Source organism: Vespula vulgaris, chromosome 7 (genome assembly GCF_905475345.1).
Source record: "Vespula vulgaris chromosome 7, iyVesVulg1.1, whole genome shotgun sequence".
NCBI classification, from domain to species: domain Eukaryota; kingdom Metazoa; phylum Arthropoda; class Insecta; order Hymenoptera; family Vespidae; genus Vespula; species Vespula vulgaris.
The window spans coordinates 7,519,379-7,533,114 of NC_066592.1; positions in this window are offsets into that span (position 1 = coordinate 7,519,379).

Below are 13,736 nucleotides of genomic sequence, written 5' to 3' on the forward strand. Positions count from 1 at the left end.
TTTTTAAAAGTGTCTTACGATCGTAAAAGATTATTTTTAGATTGATATTTTTGAAACATTTATATAAACGTTCACGTACAATGTCAATTGTGTTATTTAAACTATTGAATTTTTTTGTAAATTTTCATGATATCACTTTCATCTTAACAAATAGAATTACTTCGTCTCTATCGATAACAATACAAACGTCGATCATGTATATATATTATAACATATTATATATTTCTTTTTCGTTTCGTGACGTCACTTTCACCTTGATAAATAGAGTTACTTTTTTCCTATCGATAAAAGTACAGAAATCGATCATATATATACATGTATGTATATAATATTTTTAGAATAAATATATGAAAAAAATACAATTATATTTACAAACCAAATTCATATGTTACATGCTTAACATATTAGAAAACATTAGTATTAGAATTGTCGACAATTTATTTCGATGTTAATTTCATTGACGTGTCATTTAGTTTAGATTTTATTTCGTTTATGTAAATATAATTACTATCATAAACTTTATGATGAGTTATTGTATATTGTCATATTAGATTACCATGATAGATCAGAGTTGTCATTTGAGAGACCGAAGCATTAAGATATATTTCATATATATATACTCTCTCTGTGTATGTGTGTGTGTGTGTATTACATTTTACGATTCGAAAAAAAAAAACAACAGAAGAAAAAAACAAGAATTTATATATTATAAAGAGAGTTCAAATTTAAATAATTAAAATATGAATATTAATAATAATTTTTTAATAATATAATTCCATATATGAAATATATAATTTTATAATATTTTATATATCACATATATATATTTTTTATTAGATATAGATATATACAATATATATTTATTATAGTTATCTTTTATAATATATCTTTTTTTCTCCTTTATAAATTCTTTTTTGCCTTTCCTTATAATATGTACATGTATCATAACATATATCATATATGTCATAATGTCTTGAGAAAATATTATATAAAATTGTAAGTATCTTTATGAAAACATTTATAACTAGTCAAAATGATTAAGTCTTTTATGGCTTCTTTACTAGATAAACTGAAGTATTAGAAAAATATTAGTATTTAGGACGATCGAAGAACAACTCCTATATTCATTGTGATCATTCAATGAAAATTTACTTTGTCTGCACTGAATAGCCTTTAAGAATAACAATGGCAGAGAAAGAAGATAAAAAGAGAGACAGAAAGAGAAAAAGAGGGATAGACAGAGAGAGAGAGAGAGAGAGAGAGAGAGAGAGAGAGGAGAGAGAGAGGAGAGAGAAATTATAAATTTGGTATCGATCTTTACGATAGGAAAATCGACCACAAAATTCGCTTTGTTAACTTATCTATACGTTACTTGTTCGTAGCCGAGTTGTCTGTTCATAGGAAGAGATCCTGCCTGTATTCTCTGATTTATCTATGCTATGCATTTTCTGTAGGAAGGCCGTACGTTGACATAGATGCATAGAATATTCTACTGGCTACTTGAAAGTCAAACGGGCTATCGATTTTTCTATCGGCTATGTTACAATAAATTATAGTTCTGTTTCTTATAATGTATGAAGATGCGAAGATACTCGAGAAAGAGAGAAACGATCGTCTCTATAAGTTAACGATCATGTTAAACCCTTTTATAAATTCGACCCTATTTTTCCTTGGTTCTAAATAGATATTATATAATATTAAACTTATAGTTTTTGTAAGTTACGTATACTGGTATAATTATACTATAACTAGTATAACACATAATATAACTAATAGTATATAATAAACATAATTATAATATAATAAGTATAATTTATACTATAACTAATATTATATAGTAAGTGTTATTTTATTATAACATGTTTAACCAGAATAATTTTATTCAATGTTTAATAATTAAACTTAATTAATTCGTTATTAATGTGAATGAATTCTGATAGTTTTGTGACAAAACAATAAAATAAGATTTCCAAAATATAGATACACACACACATATATATATATATATATATATTTATATTAGTTTATATAAGTGCGTATCTATAGAGAGTTAAATTAAAATATGAGTTAGGTTTTTATTTTATTTATATATAACAAATTATAGTAAGAAGAAAGAGTAAAGGACTATTGAAGACATAGATAATTTTATAAATCAACGATTTTATTTATAGAATAAAGTTAACTTATTATTTTTATAGTGAAAAATTATGGTATTGTGATTGAAATTGTTTTTGATTTTTTGTTTCGAATAAACAATCGATTTTGTGTGTATCTATTGCAGTAGGTTGTAGAAAATTGAATATAAAGAAACTCATCGATAAAGAAAGAAGGGATGATAAATGAGTTTAAGAAAACGAAGTTATAGATCTGATCAGCTGGTATCGTACGATACTTTCGATTAAAATGGATTATAAGAGAAAGACTATTACGATCAGTTGATCGTTCCTTCGGTCTTATCGTCGAGCGGTTCACTTTAAGGACCGATCGATATTCGGACTAGATTCAGGAGACTCCAAACGATACCTAGTATTCGTGACATTCGAGGCTCGTTGACAATGAGCACTTACATTTCTGAGGATACATCTGATCCTGGAAAAATGAAAGTTTCCTTCGAGAGATTATATGAAAATAAATTTTGTTATATTGATGGATAAATTACTAAGATTAATATACGAAACGAACGATCTAATAAATTCAAACGATCTTGTTTTTTCTTGAAAAAAATTAATCAATCATGGAAGTGACTTAAGTATATATATATATATTTGTTATAAATATATTTATTGTATAATATAAATATATATCATTATAACACATAAAATAATAACATATACATATTCTTTTTTAAATAATTATTATTACAACATAGATCAAACTAATATCAAAATAAGTATCTAACAAATTGAATTTTTTCTAAATTTTTCGTTTAAATCTATTTCATAGTTATTCAGAATAATATCTTTGATTTTCAAGATCTACATCAGGGTTAGGCTTATTCAGCATGTTTTCAATATGTATCGCACATACGAAGTAACGTCATCAACGAGTTTTGGATAAATAAGAAAATTCTTATCTGGTACAAACGTACGTTTCAAGAATATTGAAGCAGATGCATTCGCCATATGTGTGCAAAAGACGTGCAACGAATTTGTGACTGTGTGAACACCGTAGTAACACAGATGCAATATTAGATTGGAGTATCTTAATTGATTTTTTCAATTATTTCTCGCACTAAAGAGAACAAAATGTAATTTGAAAATTACATGACATTATAAAGGACAATATGTAATTCTATCAATTTTTTACGATGTTTCGTTTCAAGTTATAATATATAATTGATCGAATTTCATGAAACCGTGATAAACGAGTACTTCGAACTCTTCGAAGCTCTCAGATTGGTTTTCTCTCTCTCCCTATTTTTTCTAATTAGATGTTCAAAAGGTAAAAGTGTTCAAAAGAATGACATGGACAATCAAGAGATAAGGCACGCTCATTCTATCTTTACATGCCCGTTTCGTGGCCATCCGTTCATGTTTGTAAGTGACACTAGCTACATATATTAACACTCGTTTACTTACATATGCACGTTTCATTCAGATTTTTATCTCTTCCCCCATCTGGTTACGACAGCGTCGATTATAGTACTTGCAATTTTTTTTTTGGTTTTTTTTTTCTTTTCTATCTCTCCACACTAGTTTCTAATCACTTTTATCTTTACTTCTCTTCCGTCAAACGTTGCCAGCCTTTTTATTTTCTCTGCTAAAATATTTATCAATGATATTTACATATGTAACTTATGTAACCTATATACGTTTTTGTATTTTTTCGTATTTTTTTTTTCTTTCTAAATTTTATTTCATTCTTTCTTCCATCATAGAATTTAATCTTTCTTTATGATATTCGAAAGCGTTAATGTTCAGTTGTGATATTAGATCTATCGAACAAAGTTTTGCTACGTATTACAATTATTTTTGCGATATGAGAAATATTGAAGTTATAAAGAGTTCATTTATTTATGTTTATCAACACACTTTTGTATAATAAATTTTCTACGAAATAAGTGTATAGATATAATTTGTTTGTCATAATATATAGACGTTTAATTAAGGTGATTACACGCACACACATACACGTTATCTAATATTTTCTTTTTACTTTGGTATTAATCACGCAGTTAATTTGTTCTTTGCTAGAAGCTTGACTACAGGGACTTAATACCAGTATTTTATCAAGCGTTATTACCGAAATCGATATATTATTGAAAATCGGAAAAATACAAGTATTTATTTCGTTAAAAGTTTTTTAGTACAAATATAATTGGTTAAGATCAGAACATATTTTTCTTTCTGAATAATTGAAAACGATAAAAATATATATAACAAGAATCAATTTATAAATTTAGATCTTTGTTAATTGTAATTATTAATTTATCGTTTATCGAATATTATTCGATAAATTGCATCTTAATGGCGATAATAGATAGATATTTTAAAGACGAGAACAATTTCGACGTTAACTTACGTTGGTGGCACTGCTAAAGCAATTTTAGCTAGCGAATACAATTCTGAAAAAAAAAATCACTTTTCCTTTATTCGAGAATTTTAAAATATTCTCTTTAGACCGTTCTTAGGGCAGATTGAAAATGAAAAACCACCCCTAGTGACATTTGCAAGAATAGGTTCCGTCGTGATGAAATGTTCCACGACAATGCGTCATTGCTCGACGGATTAGGAAAAAAAAACTACAAGATTTTTTGATCATGAGAATGAGAACATTTTTCCAAGGGTTCCAAGGGTAAATTTAATTTAGCAAGTTGTTTAAAAAAATATACGTCGTAAGACATACGATACTGTAATAGCTTTGTCATAAAATATTTGAATCCCTGGTCTTGATCGGCCATTAGAAGTATACTTAATCAACTAACAAATTATATACTAATAATGGATGTAGGAAAGAATTATAATGTTCTGACGATTGCAAGATCGTATTATTTTTCATACGCGATATCACACTATACATATTACCAGAGAAATACTAGTAATTACTTTGGTCTCGGTATTATAACGATTTCGATACTATATCGTCTTGGTATAAATTTAACACAATGCCGAAATATTCTTGTAAATATTTTAAAAATTATAAAAAAAAGATAGAAAAATCGAAAATAATTATTTGTAAATATCGGTTAAAAATATCGCGTTGTTTTTGAATAACGGTACTCTCGTATTTCGATTTTTATAATGGTAGAAGGTATTTTCTTTCTCTCTCTTTTTTTTTTTTTGCAGTAAAAGTTCCTGCTTGGCCGAGTTCTTATCTATAATTTTACACACACATGATATCTTAAGAATATGTCCGGTCGAATTTTAGTATAGTCCTCTTAGGTCGACTCATTTCGAAGTTTTATCGCAAATCAAGGAAGCAGAAACGAGAGCGAGACTTTGCCCGTATTCTATCCCATCCCTCCGTCCTATCACCCCTTTACCTCTTACTCTACCTACCTCACCCATCCCAATCCTGCAGAAAAATTTACGAGATTATCGTCGAACGAAGCTCGTCCCTTCGAGTAGCCGAAGACTACTTTTGGTCGTAATATCGTCTTGCTTTTCTTGGAACGAGCCAATCAATTCGGAAGGGTGCTTTTACGTAGGATCCTCAGGGTTTGTCGAACACAATATTTTCAGGGAGTTTGTAAATAAATGATAAATATTATGTGCTTTTTTTTTCTTTTATTTTTTTAATAAAAATAGATCTTTTGTTTACTCAACAACAAAATTACCGACAGTTATTTAGACACGTATAGATATATAGATATTAACAAATTACAGATGATGATTCTAATCAGAAGATATCTTGCATTTTGTACGTATCATAATAATCGATATAAAAATAAAAAGTATTTATTCTAATTGGTAACTTAAACTATATAATAAGAATAAGACCATTTCAGTTTTATTGTTGTTGTTGTAATAATGGTTATTGATTAAAAATATTTAATACATAAAAAATAGTTGGCTATAAAATGTTCCGCACTATATTTAAATATATCTTATATATATATATCTCAGAAAAAATCAGAATAAAATAAAAAAAGGAATTTATTTATATTTAATACTACAGATAAATTTCTCAGAATGTTCTGAGAAAATTTCCGATTAAATTGATTAATTTTATATTAATTAATTTTTATAAAAACTGTTGACCAACACGTTTGTTAGTATCAAAAAATTAATATTAATAGAAATAGATTTTAAATATTAAACAATATTTCAATGCATAATTTTCGTATAAATATGTTATATACACACATATAACGATTCACTCTTTTATCATTTTAATGTAAAATATTATTTTAACATTTTTCTAATATTATCTAATATTATCGAATATTTTTTGGTATTATCTATTTCTAATATCGATTATATTTTATTAAATTTCAAGATAAACAAAAATATCAGAGATACAGAACAATATCGGAAAATTTATTTTAATCATATATTACATATGTTCTACGTTATAGAGCGAATATTTACATATATATATATATATATACACACACACACACACACACACGTATATACGTATATACATGACGATTGTTATATCACAGGTTAGATGATTAAATTCACAAGTTTTTTTTTCTTTTTCTTTTTTTTCTTTTCTATTTTTCCATGCATACCCAACGTGCCATAACTACGGACAATGGGCTTAACATTTAACATGCATCCAATCGCAGAAACGTTTGAAAGCAAACGAGTCGATGTAAAGAAACTGAAGCGTCGAATTGACTCGAGACACCCTATATATATATGTATATATACTACATACATAGAGACTCGGATAGGCCGTCGATATCGTACGACCTTGCGGCATCGACCACTCTCCCATTTTCCTCTTACCTTTCTGCACACGAACAACGATGTCCTTTCATTCGCGAAAATCTCTTTTTCCATCTTTCTCTTTCTCTTTCTTTCTTTCAATTATTCGAAATTCTCATCTCGAGAACGATACGTCTCGATTGCTTTTAAAAGAAAAAAGAAAAAATAATAATAATAATTTTCGTCGAATACAATAGTAATTTTTTATATTTTATCTAATAGTTTGCTTCATTAGCATACATGTGCATATGTACATACATATATATGTACACACACACACATATGTATATATATACATATGTAAATTTTTCATCTGCAGTAACGAAAAACATTCACAATGGTTAACAGTTAATTTATTTTTTATTATTTCCATTTTTTATTTTTTTTTTAACTTCAGTCCAAATGTATTGCAATGCAGTTATACATATGATATTGATTTTACAAAATTTTATTTGGTGTGTATATACGTATATATTTCTACATGTTATGTATCTATAGATATGCGTATATTTACTTGAAAAAAATTGTATATATATATATACATTTATTTATTGTTATTTATTTATTTTCATTTTTTTTTCTTTTTGATTTTTTCGTACACATATATATACATATACACTTATCTATAAAATTCGGCCAACTCGAATATTTATCTTTTAGTATTTCGAACACAAAATTGAAGTATGTATCTTGAATATTCTCGTACAGGAGTATTCGAAATTTTCTCTTTGCGAGAAATATTCGTTTTTTCTCTTTTTTCTCTTTTTTTTTATCCCTACGAATTCTACGTAACAACCCAAAACTTCAAATATTTCGAGCCAAACACACAAATTTCGTCTTTTTTATACTTGTAATCAAAATTCTTTATCCCTTTGTTCTGATTTTTTTGTTTTTTTCTATTTCAACTTGTAAGAAAATACTTTATTCGATGGTTACACGATCAAAAACAATATACCAGAAAAAGGAATAGCGAGAAAGCAAGGTTATTCTTAAAAAAAAAAAAGAAAGAAAAGTGAGATACCTCTTTCAACTATTCTATACATAGAGTCTAATGATAGAATAAAAAAAATGGAGAAAAAACAGAAAAAAAACAAAATCAAAAATAAAATATATTAAAGAGAAGATATATACTAAGAAAATAACGTAATAAATAGTCAAGTAATTTAAAAGTATTTCAACGAAAATGAAATAAAACGATTTGATATATTTTATCGGTACAGTCATAATCATATATAAGTTGGAAAAATAATTAAAAATAAAAAAATAAAAAGAAAAAACCGCAAGGTGTATACTAAATATGTACCAAATAGTTGACGCGTACTATTTCGATAAAAATGAAACGAAATAATTCGAGATATTTATAATCAAACCAATCAAAATCCAATAGATAAATTAGAAAAAAAAGACGATACTATGTATAAAAAAAAAGAAAGAAAACAAGATAACATAATAAATATATAACTGAGTAATTAACACGTGGAGAGGAACATATGTCGAACGAAAAATGATACGAAAGTAATACGAGATATATTTAAAAACGAGCTAATTGCGATAGGAATAAATCCGAGAAATAAAATCAAAAAAAAAAAAAAAAGAAAGGAAAAGTAAAAAAAGAGAAAGAGGGAAACAAAGAAAAGGAAGAGAGAAAAGAACAAAGAAGAAGAAGAAAAGGAAAAACTAGGCAAATAAAAATTAAGACAAAATAAATAAATAAAAAAAAAGATCTTCTCTTACGAGCTAACAACGTATGCCAACATACGTTTTATGCTAACAAGAATACGTATACAAAGTAAAAGACAGAGATATAGATAGCCAGAGAGTAAAGAGATAGAGAGAAAGAGTTGACTACAATACTTATATTTATATGTGTGTGTGTGTGTGTGTGCGCGCGCGCTCGCGTGCAGTAGATATCGCAAGAGGATGAAGTATCTACGTCGTCGGGGTGGTTACGGTGCCGACGAGGGTGGCTAGATGGCGACATCGAGGGGAGGCTCGTACGGATACGAGGGAGGTTGAGAGGAAGAGAAGTTGGGAGAAAGAGGACGAGGGGCAGGTGGTGGTGGGTCGAGAGGTGCGCGCTTCCGTTCAACTATGAACATCGGTGAAACGTCAGTTACCTCGCGACGATCCCTCCGTGAGGGTTTAATACGTTCGAGTTATTTCGTGTTACCACAATAACCAGACTTTGTTCTACTCGTCCCTGCAATTTCATTCTCGAGTACGGTTTCTATCTCTCTTTCTCTCTATCTGTCTCTCCTTTTATTATAATTTTTAACTCTTTATTATCATCTCTATCTCTTTCTATTTTATTTTTTGTCTCTCTCTCTCTCTCTCTCTCTCTCTCTCTCTCTCTCTATTATCATCTATATCTTTGTCTATCTTTCTTTTCATCTCTCTTTTTTTCTCTCCCTTTCTCTCTGTTTATAATTTATCTTTATCTCTATCTTCATCCCTCTCTCTCTCTCTCTCTCTCTCTCTCTTTATTTTTATCCTTGTCTTTTTCTTTTTCTCTTGATCTTTTGCTCTTTCTCCGTTTAGTTGTCTCTCTTTATCTTCATCTTTATTACTATCTCCAACCCTTTTTCTTTTCTCAGAAACACCATTTATGTTCGATTTCTTTAGTTCGATAGTTTCTCCACTTTATTTTAATATATTTCTTTCTTGAATTGCATCGAATTTCTCAGAAATCTTTTTATTTATTTTATGTTTCAAGTTACGGATCGTCATTCAACGGAATTGTGCGTTTATTTTTCGATCAGAATAATTCGTATACGTTACGATAGTGCTTCTCGGTAAGTGTCCGACGATCAGAAGAAAAGGGAAACGTCAATCTCTTTTCTTGAGTGTCACGATGTGTGTGCTGTTAACGTCGTTATTATTGTTCTTGACATTAACGTTAATGTTTAAATCTACTTTGTGTAATTGTGTGATTCTGAGGGCGACGTGACTTTTTTTCTCTTTCTTTATTTTTCTCTATTTCTCTCTTTTTCTCACCGATGTTAAATCGTTTTATCGGAATCGTAGTCGATAGAGAGTGAAGATCATCGTTTAAAATGATGCTTCTTCCTCGACTTGGAAAATTCGCATAATCGAGATTATCATGAGAGTTAGGATTTAAGATGTTGATTCCGAGCTGATAAGTTTGGTATTAGCTCGATTAGATCGTGAGGCTATTTCTGAAGAATACGACTAATTATATGACGTTCCAAGATTTACACTGATTGCTATGAGTTTTTTTTCTTTTTTTTCTATTTCTTTTTTGTTTAAATTAACGTTACTTGCATCATGAAATCGATGATGACATCTTAATTTGTTATTAAAGTAACGATATTTCCGTAGAACTTTTTCTTTTTTTTTATTTGACTCGAGAACATATAATCGATAAATAAGTTCAGTAATTAAAAGATGATTTAAATATGAAACTGGTTACATCTGTTTATGTATGTATGTATGTATGTAAGTATGTATGTCTGTATATCTGCCTGTCTGTCTGTATGTATGTATGTATGTGTTTTTAATTGGAAGAAGTCTTGTACATTATTAATTATATATTATACATTAAGATAAAGATACATGAGCATATTTTTTTCAATTGATCGAACGATTGCCTCTCTCTCTTTCTCTCTCTCCCTTTCTTTCTCTTTATTTCTTTTTCTAATTTCGATTATCTTATAACGCGTGTTGCACACATAATTCGTGTTTGTTAAAGGTGATTATTTAGATGTACCTCGATTAAATAGAGATTAACTTACAGTGCGATGGTCGGTACGATAAAAACGATTTCCACGTCGCACTACTGCCAATTATGGCGTCTGCGATAATCATCGTCGTTTCCACGAGGGAGAGCATGCCCTTATTAACTTGTGTAAAACGTCGAGATTCTTTTAAGTTACATACTCATATGTTCGGGTATTTCCGTTTAAGATATTCGCCTAAAGGAAGAATATAATGATTTCTTTTTTAGTCCTTTTCTTTTTTTCCTAAGTCGTCGGATCATAAATCTTACAAATAATGTTTCGTTTTTTTTTCTCTCTCTTTATTTCTCTTTCTTTCTTTCTATCTTTTATAATTTCCTAATTTACGTTGTAGATTAGCGCCAAGTGCACATTTCTATCGAATTATCTCTATACTCGACTCGCTATTATGCTTTCAATCTTCCTAATGGTTCGTTTAATGCAAGTTTCATACTAACGATGTAAGTTTCATTGGAATTAACACGAGAAGCGGCTAAATGTCTTGTTTCTAATGGAATCTATATATGTAGATTTGATTCAGCGGGATGTTGCGTTACGTAATAAAATAGAAAGAAGAAAACAATAATAAAACAAGAATAAGAAGAAGATAATACAAATATAAAAAAGAGTTTTGCGTTGTTTAAAAGTATCGATTTGTTTTCTTTTTATTATTATTTAAAATTGCATTCCATTCGTTCATTTATTGCTTAGGTACTTTTTTTTAGAGAAATTCTTAGAGAGAGAGGGGGAGGGAAATTTGCATATATTATACTATGTTCACATAGTTATTGAATTTTTCGAAGATGTTTTATACCTAGATCTTGCGAATTATTATATCATATTATTATGTATTGTTTCATCCGCGAGTTCCATCTTCTTGAACGATAACTTTAAAAGACTTACTATTCGAAGATAAAGTTTATTTTCTTCTTTATTTCTTTATCGCAAAGATGCGAAATTGTGAGTCGAACGTGCCGATAGTCTAAGAACAACGTGTCTTTTATGTACACGTACGAGTGCCTAAATATATAGATAATAATGTAGGAAAGAGTTAGGTGAAATCGATAGAATTTTCACACACACACAGGTACGATCGTATTTTATTCATAACTGAAAATGATATTCAATTATATGTAATTATATATGAACTAAAGAAAAATGAGCAAGTAGATTTATTTAAGTGTTTGTTTATGGAAGACGATACTATTTTTTTATTAAATTTTCAATTAATAATAATAATAATAATAATAATAATAATAATGATAATAATAATAGTAATAATAATAGATATATAGATTTATTAATACTTTCCATTATGAAACGAAAATCCTATTTTTTTTTCTTTTTATAGAATTGTTGAATCATCGTTGACGTAACATTTCGTTGAGTTAATAAAAAGAAACAGTAGAAAATAATTTCATAGAAAAATTGCTTTGAAAGTGATATACGGTTGGAAACTTAAGTATGTAACTAATGTATTTCAATATTTCATATTTCTTGTGTACTTACCTACATATACGTATATGTCAGATAACAAAAATAAAAAAGAACAAAGATTAAATCAAAGTTTATCAAGATCAAAGAAGATAGAATTATAGTAAAAATGATTGATATATCTATATAATTTATGAACGAAGTAATAATAATTTACGTGTCGTAAACTCGTGAATAAAAGAAATTCTTATTCGCGATAAATATTTTATATAAAAAAAAAGAAGAAAAAAGACAATTTCAATCAAAGAATAATTTATATCGATCGTATAAGATAAGAAAATATATAAATCAAACATTTGTAATTATTCCGTTCGATAGTTCCTTTTTTTTTTCTTTTTTCCTCTTTCCATCCCTCCTCTCTCAATTTAAAGAAAAAGAATAAATGTTTATAAGTGATTTAAATAATCGATAGTAATCGTTGGATTTTTAGTTTCATCGACAATTACTAATTCGTCGATTCGACGAATCATAGAAGAGAGAATCATAGAAAAGAGAAATATAAATTCGATTTTAATCGATTGAGATTAAATCCACCAGGAAGAATGGTTGTTCCTCTTAAAAACATTTGTTCCTAGAGAGTGTGTTCACATAAATTTAATCCTTGTTGGATACCTACAACGTTAAGCTGACTTATTCGATTACAAACGATTCCATTCGATTCGATTTGATTCGATTTGTGTGAAATTCGAAATCAAATTGATCGAAGTGAAATCCGAAAACGAATTCGTTTAAATTTTATCAATCGATATCACATGTCTCGTGTGTATAGGTATACGTTCTTGTCAATGATTTTTTTATTTCCCTTTTTCTGTTCTTTCTTGTTTTTGTTGTTTTTCTATTTCACAATATTGTATCTCTATCTCGACGACATTTATTAATAATCTTCCATAGATATATTCCATTCAGAGTTGCTATTTCATTTTCTGTGAAAACAAAATCACGAACGATGCGACCAAAACGTTATCGAAATAAAAATATCGAAAAGAACTTTCGTATTGGATTCGTTAAAATTTCTTCTCTCTCTCTCTCTCTTTCACTCTCTCTCTCTCTTTCTCTTTCTTTTTTTTTCTTTTTATTCTCTTTCAGAAAAATAAATGTTCATGTACGCACGAGAAGTTTAGTTTGATTTTTGTTCCAACTTTTATCTTATTATCGCCGGATGTTGAAAGTTGAAACCCGTATAACCTACGTTTGTTCAGCTTCGTAACGAAAGAACGACTATGTATGTATATATGTAGAGATTTATCACGAAAAGCTCGTATTTACGTAGCCATTTGCATCCGTTCGCGATTCTAAAATAATCCATAACGTGGCGATTCGATTTGCAACGAAGCAAGAGATCGAACGGCTCCCACGGCGACGTTTAAATATTTTCTTGATCGGAGATATTTCGAATATCGTTATTCAATTCTTTATGCGATAATATCACTAGACGAGTAGTGAAAGCAAAAAAGAAAAAGAAGAAGAAAGAAAATCCTGATCATTGAAAAAAACGAGATATTAATAGTTAATATTAATAAAAAATACGAAAGTTTATATAAGATATATATATATATATATCAAAGACAATTATGAATATTTTCGAATAAACATTTTGAAAATAAATAATTCATTTCTAGTTGTTGAAAATTAA